A 12,925-nucleotide genomic window follows, 5' to 3' on the forward strand; every position below is an offset into this window, starting at 1 on the left:
TGTGAATCGCGCCGCCACACACACCCGAGCGCAGGTGTCTTCCGCACAGACTGCGGGCCTCGCTCTTCTGAACGCCGCCAGCTCGCCACCCACCCACGGGTGAACCTGGTCAGGGTGCTTTCTCTCAGGGGCAGACTCTTTTCCGGGCGGGCTACCGGTGTCTCTGTTTGCTCGTTTCTTTCTTCCATTTCGGGAAAGTCTTCCTTGCTGGGTGTGGAAATCTCCTATGCCTTCCCTCGCCTATTCTGTCAGCTTTAAAATTCTCTTTCAGTTGCCACCCTCACAGATGGATTAGGAAACTCTTTCCGGTGCACTCATTAGTGAAATGACCTCCAGGAAGCTGGAATCCAATATCTAATGGCCGATTTTTAGCGAGTCCACACGCCAGGGTGGTCGGGGTCCAATGCAGCCCCGGCCAGGCCCAGGCCCCTTGGACTGGGCCACAGGAGGACACGGAGGAGGGTCCCGGCCCCCACGAAGCGGTGCCGGCAGTTCTCCACGGGCTTGGGCGTTTTCCAGAGGTAGGAGATGGAGGGGACTGATTTCTTCAGCGCCCCCCAAACCACGCCACCCCACCCCACCCATGGGACACATCCCCAGAGAGAGACGCCCCATACACTGGCTGTGCCCCAGCCCTGGCCCGGGGGAATAGGCGGCAGCCCACCCACAGGGCGAGGGGGGGGGCGCAGCTGAAAGGGGTTGTGGGGGAGGGCGGCCCCTGGCTGGGGTCAAAGGGCGAGCGTCCCGCGCGTGCGCAGTCAGCGGCAGGCAGCGACGCGCTGGGGGTGGGCAGCGGGTAGGTGAAGGAGGCCGGGCGAGGAGACGAGGGGGGCTGGGAGGGCTCCACCTTGGCGAGTCCAGCCGTGGAGGCGCATCTTGTGTGAGTGTGAGTGAGTGTGAGTGTGTGTGTGTGTGTGTGTATAGAGAGACAGCCCCCCGCCCCGCCCCGCCCTGCCCCGCCCCGCCCATCCCCCCCGTCCCTGGGAGCCCGCGGGACCCGGCCGGCGAACTCAACCGGCCCGGCCCGGCGCGGGAGGCGGCGGCGGGGAAGCCCAGAGAGGCTCGGCTTCTTGAGCGGGGCAGGGGCGCCCTCCGCCGCCGTCTAGGGCCACACCACCCTGAACGCCCCCGATCTCGTCTGGTCTGGGAAGCTAAGCAGGGTCGGGCCCGGTTAGTACTTGGATGGGAGACCGCCTGGGAATACCGGGTGCCACAGGCGGCTGCTTTTTTTTTTTTTTTTTTTTTTTGCCTCTTGTTCTGTCCCCTTTCTGGGAGCGCGGCGGCGGCCCGGGGTGGGGGTCACCCCCACCCTCAGCGCCCGCGCGGTGCCTGGCGCCCCAGCCCGCACCGTGGGGCCTCCTCTTGTCCCAAGCCGCGACACCGCCGCCACGCGGCAGCATGCGTGGCATCTGGACTGTCAGGTCTCAGACCACAGGTCTGCTCTGTGGGAACCGACACGCTGGAGGAAACCTTGAGAGTCTGAGAGGGGAGGGAGTTCCAGAAGAAGGCCAGGATGTCATTTTGAGGGAGTATGTGACCAGAACTCATCCCGTTGCTTTTGGGGTTCTATGGGCTACACGCAGGAATCTTTGGTGGTGGCACCTGATGTTGGGGGATCCGGAGTCACACCCAGACCTGCTCCACAGGCCTCCTTTTACTTTTCTCTTCGGATTCATTATTTTTAAAAAGTGTCTCTTACCTCTAGGATTGCATTTTCTTTTCTCTCTCTCTTCAAGCAGATGATGGGAGTACAAGTATTCAGGTGACATGTGACGCCCGTGCCCCCCTCCCCCCTGCGTTCTTTTTTTTTTTTTTTTTTTTTTGAGACAGAGTCTCGTTTTGCTGCCCAGGCTAGAGTGAGTGCCATGGCGTCAGCCTAGCTCACAGCAACCTCAATCTCCGGGCTCAAGCACTCCTGCTGCCTCAGCCTCCCGAGTAGTTGGGACTACAGGCATGCACCACCACGCCCGGCTGTGTTTTTCTATATATATTAGTTGGCCAATTAATTTCTTTCTATTTTTAGTAGAGACGGGGTCTCGCTCTTGCTCAGGCTGGTTTCGAACTCCTGACCTGGAGCAATCCGCCCGCCTCGGCCTCCCAGAGAGCTAGGATTACAGGCGTGAGCCACCGCGCCCGGCCCCCCCTGTGTTCTTATTCATATACCTCTCATGTTGTTCCAGCGTATTGTGGGGGTACCAATGTTAAGGTCGGGTGCCTTGCCCTCTCCAAGCCTCCCCCCTCGGGTCAGAGCTTCAAGTGCGCCCATCCCCCAGTCGGTGCGCACCCACCCCATGCCTAATGGATGTGTATGCCCCTCCCCTCCCCCCACCCGCCCGACACCCACCCGATGAAGGTGATTCCTCTCTGTCCACTTAGGCGTCCATCCGTTCGTACCAATTTGCTGGTGAGCGCGCTCACGTGGTGCTCGTGTGTCCATTCTTGGGATACCTGGCCTACTGGAACGGGTTCCAGCTCTGGCCAGGAGAACACGAGAGGCGCCCTCTCACCGCTGCTCCTCACAGCCGAATGGCACTCCGTGGTGTCCACGCGCCACATTTTATTGATGCACTCCTGGATGGATGGGCACTCGGGTCGCTTCCACGTCTTTGCGATTGTGAATTGTGCCCTAACTGTCACCCTAACCCTTACCCAGCCCGTCTCCTCTGCCCCTGCCTGACGCACTCCTCCCCGGCCAGGCCCGTCACTGTCCTGGGCCCCCGCCTGACCGGCTCCTCCCCGCCCGGCCTGTCACCGTCCTCTGCCCCTGCCTGACATGCTCCTTCCCGCCCGCCCGGCCTCTCACCGTCCTGGGCCCCTGCCTGACCGGCTCCTCCGTCGCCTGGGCCTTCCAAGGGCTTGGTGTGGACGCTGCTTCCAGGAAGCCCACCAGAAACCCGGCAGCAGGGTGGCCGCAGCAGTCTCCAGCAGCCGTCCCTAAGTCGCCTGAGTGCGGGGGACGTGCCCCCGCTGTGCCGCGGGGGCCCAGCCTGGTGTCTTCCCTGAGGCCCTGCGGCTGCCGGCTAGGCTGCCGCTCCCCGCAAGGGGAGAGCCGCGGAGGTGGGGACCGCCTCCTGATGGGGACGTACACGCAGCTCTCCACGTCGGATTCCGGGGCTCTCTGTCCTGCCCGAAGGCCCAGCTGGCCTGCGGGTCCTTAGAGTGGCAAAAACATCCGAAAACTGAGATTGAGGGTCCGGTGGGTGTCTGCACTTTTGTGCTGGGCACCCCAGGGAGGCCCGGGGGCTGGCTGGACAACGTGGTCTGCTGGGCGGGGGGGTTGGAGGAGCAACTGATGCCCTTTGCACTTTGGGTAGCAAGAGTCTGAGGTGTCTCTGAGCCCTGTGCCCTGTGGGGGGGGGCGGGGGGGGGAGGTGGAGGAGGAGGAGGAGGAGGTGGTGGGAAGGGCCGGGGCCTGCAGTCCTGTTCCCGGGGTGGCACGGCAAGTGGCTTCTTCCACAGGCTGCTTGGCCTGGGCTCCCTGCACCTGGGCCTTTGGAGGACCGGCCCTGTGCTTGCCAACACTTCCTGCAGGGACCCAGAGCTGGGAGGTGGCATCTCTCAGCCCTGGGTCGGGCAGAGCCCCAGCGGGCCATGCCCACAACCTCTCTCAGCACCGGTCCCCCAGAAGGCTCCTTTGGGACCAGGATTCTCTTGCGGTGACTCTTTAAGGTCTGGCCCCTGGATGGAGGGGCACCAGGAGTAGAGGAGCAGGAAGGGGAAGGGGGTGGCCATGCGAGGGGACACTTGGAGGCCGAGTCCCAGCTTCAGCCTGATCCTCCTGGGAACCCCGCTCTGAGACAAGGAGCCGGGCTTCGCATTCCCACAGCAGCCAGTCGTGGGCTGAGGACACCTGGGGCGTTGGGAACTCCCTGGCTTCTCCTTGGTTTAACGTCTAGAGCTGCTTGTGAATCGCGCCGCCACACACACCCGAGCGCAGGTGTCTTCCGCACAGACTGCGGGCCTCGCTCTTCTGAACGCCGCCAGCTCGCCACCCACCCACGGGTGAACCTGGTCAGGGTGCTTTCTCTCAGGGGCAGACTCTTTTCCGGGCGGGCTACCGGTGTCTCTGTTTGCTCGTTTCTTTCTTCCATTTCGGGAAAGTCTTCCTTGCTGGGTGTGGAAATCTCCTATGCCTTCCCTCGCCTATTCTGTCAGCTTTAAAATTCTCTTTCAGTTGCCACCCTCACAGATGGATTAGGAAACTCTTTCCGGTGCACTCATTAGTGAAATGACCTCCAGGAAGCTGGAATCCAATATCTAATGGCCGATTTTTAGCGAGTCCACACGCCAGGGTGGTCGGGGTCCAATGCAGCCCCGGCCAGGCCCAGGCCCCTTGGACTGGGCCACAGGAGGACACGGAGGAGGGTCCCGGCCCCCACGAAGCGGTGCCGGCAGTTCTCCACGGGCTTGGGCGTTTTCCAGAGGTAGGAGATGGAGGGGACTGATTTCTTCAGCGCCCCCCAAACCACGCCACCCCACCCCACCCATGGGACACATCCCCAGAGAGAGACGCCCCATACACTGGCTGTGCCCCAGCCCTGGCCCGGGGGAATAGGCGGCAGCCCACCCACAGGGCGAGGGGGGGGGGCGCAGCTGAAAGGGGTTGTGGGGGAGGGCGGCTCCTGGCTGGGGTCAAAGGGCGAGCGTCCCGCGCGTGCGCAGTCAGCGGCAGGCAGCGACGCGCTGGGGGTGGGCAGCGGGTAGGTGAAGGAGGCCGGGCGAGGAGACGAGGGGGGCTGGGAGGGCTCCACCTTGGCGAGTCCAGCCGTGGAGGCGCATCTTGTGTGAGTGTGAGTGAGTGTGAGTGTGTGTGTGTGTGTGTATAGAGAGACAGCCCCCCGCCCCGCCCCGCCCTGCCCCGCCCCGCCCATCCCCCCCGTCCCTGGGAGCCCGCGGGACCCGGCCGGCGAACTCAACCGGCCCGGCCCGGCGCGGGAGGCGGCGGCGGGGAAGCCCAGAGAGGCTCGGCTTCTTGAGCGGGGCAGGGGCGCCCTCCGCCGCCGTCTAGGGCCACACCACCCTGAACGCCCCCGATCTCGTCTGGTCTGGGAAGCTAAGCAGGGTCGGGCCCGGTTAGTACTTGGATGGGAGACCGCCTGGGAATACCGGGTGCCACAGGCGGCTGCTTTTTTTTTTTTTTTTTTTTTTTGCCTCTTGTTCTGTCCCCTTTCTGGGAGCGCGGCGGCGGCCCGGGGTGGGGGTCACCCCCACCCTCAGCGCCCGCGCGGTGCCTGGCGCCCCAGCCCGCACCGTGGGGCCTCCTCTTGTCCCAAGCCGCGACACCGCCGCCACGCGGCAGCATGCGTGGCATCTGGACTGTCAGGTCTCAGACCACAGGTCTGCTCTGTGGGAACCGACACGCTGGAGGAAACCTTGAGAGTCTGAGAGGGGAGGGAGTTCCAGAAGAAGGCCAGGATGTCATTTTGAGGGAGTATGTGACCAGAACTCATCCCGTTGCTTTTGGGGTTCTATGGGCTACACGCAGGAATCTTTGGTGGTGGCACCTGATGTTGGGGGATCCGGAGTCACACCCAGACCTGCTCCACAGGCCTCCTTTTACTTTTCTCTTCGGATTCATTATTTTTAAAAAGTGTCTCTTACCTCTAGGATTGCATTTTCTTTTCTCTCTCTCTTCAAGCAGATGATGGGAGTACAAGTATTCAGGTGACATGTGACGCCCGTGCCCCCCTCCCCCCTGCGTTCTTTTTTTTTTTTTTTTTTTTTTGAGACAGAGTCTCGTTTTGCTGCCCAGGCTAGAGTGAGTGCCATGGCGTCAGCCTAGCTCACAGCAACCTCAATCTCCGGGCTCAAGCACTCCTGCTGCCTCAGCCTCCCGAGTAGTTGGGACTACAGGCATGCACCACCACGCCCGGCTGTGTTTTTCTATATATATTAGTTGGCCAATTAATTTCTTTCTATTTTTAGTAGAGACGGGGTCTCGCTCTTGCTCAGGCTGGTTTCGAACTCCTGACCTGGAGCAATCCGCCCGCCTCGGCCTCCCAGAGAGCTAGGATTACAGGCGTGAGCCACCGCGCCCGGCCCCCCCTGTGTTCTTATTCATATACCTCTCATGTTGTTCCAGCGTATTGTGGGGGTACCAATGTTAAGGTCGGGTGCCTTGCCCTCTCCAAGCCTCCCCCCTCGGGTCAGAGCTTCAAGTGCGCCCATCCCCCAGTCGGTGCGCACCCACCCCATGCCTAATGGATGTGTATGCCCCTCCCCTCCCCCCACCCGCCCGACACCCACCCGATGAAGGTGATTCCTCTCTGTCCACTTAGGCGTCCATCCGTTCGTACCAATTTGCTGGTGAGCGCGCTCACGTGGTGCTCGTGTGTCCATTCTTGGGATACCTGGCCTACTGGAACGGGTTCCAGCTCTGGCCAGGAGAACACGAGAGGCGCCCTCTCACCGCTGCTCCTCACAGCCGAATGGCACTCCGTGGTGTCCACGCGCCACATTTTATTGATGCACTCCTGGATGGATGGGCACTCGGGTCGCTTCCACGTCTTTGCGATTGTGAATTGTGCCCTAACTGTCACCCTAACCCTTACCCAGCCCGTCTCCTCTGCCCCTGCCTGACGCACTCCTCCCCGGCCAGGCCCGTCACTGTCCTGGGCCCCCGCCTGACCGGCTCCTCCCCGCCCGGCCTGTCACCGTCCTCTGCCCCTGCCTGACATGCTCCTTCCCGCCCGCCCGGCCTCTCACCGTCCTGGGCCCCTGCCTGACCGGCTCCTCCGTCGCCTGGGCCTTCCAAGGGCTTGGTGTGGACGCTGCTTCCAGGAAGCCCACCAGAAACCCGGCAGCAGGGTGGCCGCAGCAGTCTCCAGCAGCCGTCCCTAAGTCGCCTGAGTGCGGGGGACGTGCCCCCGCTGTGCCGCGGGGGCCCAGCCTGGTGTCTTCCCTGAGGCCCTGCGGCTGCCGGCTGGGCTGCCGCTCCCCGCAAGGGGAGAGCCGCGGAGGTGGGGACCGCCTCCTGATGGGGACGTACACGCAGCTCTCCACGTCGGATTCCGGGGCTCTCTGTCCTGCCCAAAGGCCCAGCTGGCCTGCGGGTCCTTAGAGTGGCAAAAACATCCGAAAACTGAGATTGAGGGTCCGGTGGGTGTCTGCACTTTTGTGCTGGGCACCCCAGGGAGGCCCGGGGGCTGGCTGGACAACGTGGTCTGCTGGGCGGGGGGGTTGGAGGAGCAACTGATGCCCTTTGCACTTTGGGTAGCAAGAGTCTGAGGTGTCTCTGAGCCCTGTGCCCTGTGGGGGGGGGCGGGGGGGGAGGTGGAGGAGGAGGAGGAGGAGGTGGTGGGAAGGGCCGGGGCCTGCAGTCCTGTTCCCGGGGTGGCACGGCAAGTGGCTTCTTCCACAGGCTGCTTGGCCTGGGCTCCCTGCACCTGGGCCTTTGGAGGACCGGCCCTGTGCTTGCCAACACTTCCTGCAGGGACCCAGAGCTGGGAGGTGGCATCTCTCAGCCCTGGGTCGGGCAGAGCCCCAGCGGGCCATGCCCACAACCTCTCTCAGCACCGGTCCCCCAGAAGGCTCCTTTGGGACCAGGATTCTCTTGCGGTGACTCTTTAAGGTCTGGCCCCTGGATGGAGGGGCACCAGGAGTAGAGGAGCAGGAAGGGGAAGGGGGTGGCCATGCGAGGGGACACTTTGAGGCCGAGTCCCAGCTTCAGCCTGATCCTCCTGGGAACCCCGCTCTGAGACAAGGAGCCGGGCTTCGCATTCCCACAGCAGCCAGTCGTGGGCTGAGGACACCTGGGGCGTTGGGAACTCCCTGGCTTCTCCTTGGTTTAACGTCTAGAGCTGCTTGTGAATCGCGCCGCCACACACACCCGAGCGCAGGTGTCTTCCGCACAGACTGCGGGCCTCGCTCTTCTGAACGCCGCCAGCTCGCCACCCACCCACGGGTGAACCTGGTCAGGGTGCTTTCTCTCAGGGGCAGACTCTTTTCCGGGCGGGCTACCGGTGTCTCTGTTTGCTCGTTTCTTTCTTCCATTTCGGGAAAGTCTTCCTTGCTGGGTGTGGAAATCTCCTATGCCTTCCCTCGCCTATTCTGTCAGCTTTAAAATTCTCTTTCAGTTGCCACCCTCACAGATGGATTAGGAAACTCTTTCCGGTGCACTCATTAGTGAAATGACCTCCAGGAAGCTGGAATCCAATATCTAATGGCCGATTTTTAGCGAGTCCACACGCCAGGGTGGTCGGGGTCCAATGCAGCCCCGGCCAGGCCCAGGCCCCTTGGACTGGGCCACAGGAGGACACGGAGGAGGGTCCCGGCCCCCACGAAGCGGTGCCGGCAGTTCTCCACGGGCTTGGGCGTTTTCCAGAGGTAGGAGATGGAGGGGACTGATTTCTTCAGCGCCCCCCAAACCACGCCACCCCACCCCACCCATGGGACACATCCCCAGAGAGAGACGCCCCATACACTGGCTGTGCCCCAGCCCTGGCCCGGGGGAATAGGCGGCAGCCCACCCACAGGGCGAGGGGGGGGGGCGCAGCTGAAAGGGGTTGTGGGGGAGGGCGGCTCCTGGCTGGGGTCAAAGGGCGAGCGTCCCGCGCGTGCGCAGTCAGCGGCAGGCAGCGACGCGCTGGGGGTGGGCAGCGGGTAGGTGAAGGAGGCCGGGCGAGGAGACGAGGGGGGCTGGGAGGGCTCCACCTTGGCGAGTCCAGCCGTGGAGGCGCATCTTGTGTGAGTGTGAGTGAGTGTGAGTGTGTGTGTGTGTGTGTATAGAGAGACAGCCCCCCGCCCCGCCCCGCCCTGCCCCGCCCCGCCCATCCCCCCCGTCCCTGGGAGCCCGCGGGACCCGGCCGGCGAACTCAACCGGCCCGGCCCGGCGCGGGAGGCGGCGGCGGGGAAGCCCAGAGAGGCTCGGCTTCTTGAGCGGGGCAGGGGCGCCCTCCGCCGCCGTCTAGGGCCACACCACCCTGAACGCCCCCGATCTCGTCTGGTCTGGGAAGCTAAGCAGGGTCGGGCCCGGTTAGTACTTGGATGGGAGACCGCCTGGGAATACCGGGTGCCACAGGCGGCTGCTTTTTTTTTTTTTTTTTTTTTTTGCCTCTTGTTCTGTCCCCTTTCTGGGAGCGCGGCGGCGGCCCGGGGTGGGGGTCACCCCCACCCTCAGCGCCCGCGCGGTGCCTGGCGCCCCAGCCCGCACCGTGGGGCCTCCTCTTGTCCCAAGCCGCGACACCGCCGCCACGCGGCAGCATGCGTGGCATCTGGACTGTCAGGTCTCAGACCACAGGTCTGCTCTGTGGGAACCGACACGCTGGAGGAAACCTTGAGAGTCTGAGAGGGGAGGGAGTTCCAGAAGAAGGCCAGGATGTCATTTTGAGGGAGTATGTGACCAGAACTCATCCCGTTGCTTTTGGGGTTCTATGGGCTACACGCAGGAATCTTTGGTGGTGGCACCTGATGTTGGGGGATCCGGAGTCACACCCAGACCTGCTCCACAGGCCTCCTTTTACTTTTCTCTTCGGATTCATTATTTTTAAAAAGTGTCTCTTACCTCTAGGATTGCATTTTCTTTTCTCTCTCTCTTCAAGCAGATGATGGGAGTACAAGTATTCAGGTGACATGTGACGCCCGTGCCCCCCTCCCCCCTGCGTTCTTTTTTTTTTTTTTTTTTTTTTGAGACAGAGTCTCGTTTTGCTGCCCAGGCTAGAGTGAGTGCCATGGCGTCAGCCTAGCTCACAGCAACCTCAATCTCCGGGCTCAAGCACTCCTGCTGCCTCAGCCTCCCGAGTAGTTGGGACTACAGGCATGCACCACCACGCCCGGCTGTGTTTTTCTATATATATTAGTTGGCCAATTAATTTCTTTCTATTTTTAGTAGAGACGGGGTCTCGCTCTTGCTCAGGCTGGTTTCGAACTCCTGACCTGGAGCAATCCGCCCGCCTCGGCCTCCCAGAGAGCTAGGATTACAGGCGTGAGCCACCGCGCCCGGCCCCCCCTGTGTTCTTATTCATATACCTCTCATGTTGTTCCAGCGTATTGTGGGGGTACCAATGTTAAGGTCGGGTGCCTTGCCCTCTCCAAGCCTCCCCCCTCGGGTCAGAGCTTCAAGTGCGCCCATCCCCCAGTCGGTGCGCACCCACCCCATGCCTAATGGATGTGTATGCCCCTCCCCTCCCCCCACCCGCCCGACACCCACCCGATGAAGGTGATTCCTCTCTGTCCACTTAGGCGTCCATCCGTTCGTACCAATTTGCTGGTGAGCGCGCTCACGTGGTGCTCGTGTGTCCATTCTTGGGATACCTGGCCTACTGGAACGGGTTCCAGCTCTGGCCAGGAGAACACGAGAGGCGCCCTCTCACCGCTGCTCCTCACAGCCGAATGGCACTCCGTGGTGTCCACGCGCCACATTTTATTGATGCACTCCTGGATGGATGGGCACTCGGGTCGCTTCCACGTCTTTGCGATTGTGAATTGTGCCCTAACTGTCACCCTAACCCTTACCCAGCCCGTCTCCTCTGCCCCTGCCTGACGCACTCCTCCCCGGCCAGGCCCGTCAGTGTCCTGGGCCCCCGCCTGACCGGCTCCTCCCCGCCCGGCCTGTCACCGTCCTCTGCCCCTGCCTGACATGCTCCTTCCCGCCCGCCCGGCCTCTCACCGTCCTGGGCCCCTGCCTGACCGGCTCCTCCGTCGCCTGGGCCTTCCAAGGGCTTGGTGTGGACGCTGCTTCCAGGAAGCCCACCAGAAACCCGGCAGCAGGGTGGCCGCAGCAGTCTCCAGCAGCCGTCCCTAAGTCGCCTGAGTGCGGGGGACGTGCCCCCGCTGTGCCGCGGGGGCCCAGCCTGGTGTCTTCCCTGAGGCCCTGCGGCTGCCGGCTGGGCTGCCGCTCCCCGCAAGGGGAGAGCCGCGGAGGTGGGGACCGCCTCCTGATGGGGACGTACACGCAGCTCTCCACGTCGGATTCCGGGGCTCTCTGTCCTGCCCGAAGGCCCAGCTGGCCTGCGGGTCCTTAGAGTGGCAAAAACATCCGAAAACTGAGATTGAGGGTCCGGTGGGTGTCTGCACTTTTGTGCTGGGCACCCCAGGGAGGCCCGGGGGCTGGCTGGACAACGTGGTCTGCTGGGCGGGGGGGTTGGAGGAGCAACTGATGCCCTTTGCACTTTGGGTAGCAAGAGTCTGAGGTGTCTCTGAGCCCTGTGCCCTGTGGGGGGGGGGCGGGGGGGGGAGGTGGAGGAGGAGGAGGAGGAGGTGGTGGGAAGGGCCGGGGCCTGCAGTCCTGTTCCCGGGGTGGCACGGCAAGTGGCTTCTTCCACAGGCTGCTTGGCCTGGGCTCCCTGCACCTGGGCCTTTGGAGGACCGGCCCTGTGCTTGCCAACACTTCCTGCAGGGACCCAGAGCTGGGAGGTGGCATCTCTCAGCCCTGGGTCGGGCAGAGCCCCAGCGGGCCATGCCCACAACCTCTCTCAGCACCGGTCCCCCAGAAGGCTCCTTTGGGACCAGGATTCTCTTGCGGTGACTCTTTAAGGTCTGGCCCCTGGATGGAGGGGCACCAGGAGTAGAGGAGCAGGAAGGGGAAGGGGGTGGCCATGCGAGGGGACACTTTGAGGCCGAGTCCCAGCTTCAGCCTGATCCTCCTGGGAACCCCGCTCTGAGACAAGGAGCCGGGCTTCGCATTCCCACAGCAGCCAGTCGTGGGCTGAGGACACCTGGGGCGTTGGGAACTCCCTGGCTTCTCCTTGGTTTAACGTCTAGAGCTGCTTGTGAATCGCGCCGCCACACACACCCGAGCGCAGGTGTCTTCCGCACAGACTGCGGGCCTCGCTCTTCTGAACGCCGCCAGCTCGCCACCCACCCACGGGTGAACCTGGTCAGGGTGCTTTCTCTCAGGGGCAGACTCTTTTCCGGGCGGGCTACCGGTGTCTCTGTTTGCTCGTTTCTTTCTTCCATTTCGGGAAAGTCTTCCTTGCTGGGTGTGGAAATCTCCTATGCCTTCCCTCGCCTATTCTGTCAGCTTTAAAATTCTCTTTCAGTTGCCACCCTCACAGATGGATTAGGAAACTCTTTCCGGTGCACTCATTAGTGAAATGACCTCCAGGAAGCTGGAATCCAATATCTAATGGCCGATTTTTAGCGAGTCCACACGCCAGGGTGGTCGGGGTCCAATGCAGCCCCGGCCAGGCCCAGGCCCCTTGGACTGGGCCACAGGAGGACACGGAGGAGGGTCCCGGCCCCCACGAAGCGGTGCCGGCAGTTCTCCACGGGCTTGGGCGTTTTCCAGAGGTAGGAGATGGAGGGGACTGATTTCTTCAGCGCCCCCCAAACCACGCCACCCCACCCCACCCATGGGACACATCCCCAGAGAGAGACGCCCCATACACTGGCTGTGCCCCAGCCCTGGCCCGGGGGAATAGGCGGCAGCCCACCCACAGGGCGAGGGGGGGGGGCGCAGCTGAAAGGGGTTGTGGGGGAGGGCGGCCCCTGGCTGGGGTCAAAGGGCGAGCGTCCCGCGCGTGCGCAGTCAGCGGCAGGCAGCGACGCGCTGGGGGTGGGCAGCGGGTAGGTGAAGGAGGCCGGGCGAGGAGACGAGGGGGGCTGGGAGGGCTCCACCTTGGCGAGTCCAGCCGTGGAGGCGCATCTTGTGTGAGTGTGAGTGAGTGTGAGTGTGTGTGTGTGTGTGTATAGAGAGACAGCCCCCCGCCCCGCCCCGCCCTGCCCCGCCCCGCCCATCCCCCCCGTCCCTGGGAGCCCGCGGGACCCGGCCGGCGAACTCAACCGGCCCGGCCCGGCGCGGGAGGCGGCGGCGGGGAAGCCCAGAGAGGCTCGGCTTCTTGAGCGGGGCAGGGGCGCCCTCCGCCGCCGTCTAGGGCCACACCACCCTGAACGCCCCCGATCTCGTCTGGTCTGGGAAGCTAAGCAGGGTCGGGCCCGGTTAGTACTTGGATGGGAGACCGCCTGGGAATACCGGGTGCCACAGGCG

General features: G+C 63.4%; 4 pseudogenes; all 4 read left to right on the forward strand.

Moving 5' to 3' along the window:
- The first annotated feature begins 1,100 nt into the window (after positions 1-1,100).
- Positions 1,101-1,219, forward strand: LOC142874551 (uncharacterized; annotated as a pseudogene).
- A 3,783-nt stretch (positions 1,220-5,002) lies between these two features.
- LOC142874552 (uncharacterized) lies at positions 5,003-5,121 on the forward strand (annotated as a pseudogene).
- A 3,782-nt stretch (positions 5,122-8,903) lies between these two features.
- On the forward strand, positions 8,904-9,022 carry LOC142874553 (uncharacterized; annotated as a pseudogene).
- A 3,784-nt stretch (positions 9,023-12,806) lies between these two features.
- On the forward strand, positions 12,807-12,925 carry LOC142874554 (uncharacterized; annotated as a pseudogene).

Source organism: Microcebus murinus, chromosome 12 (assembly GCF_040939455.1).
Source record: "Microcebus murinus isolate Inina chromosome 12, M.murinus_Inina_mat1.0, whole genome shotgun sequence".
In the NCBI taxonomy this organism is placed as follows: domain Eukaryota; kingdom Metazoa; phylum Chordata; class Mammalia; order Primates; family Cheirogaleidae; genus Microcebus; species Microcebus murinus.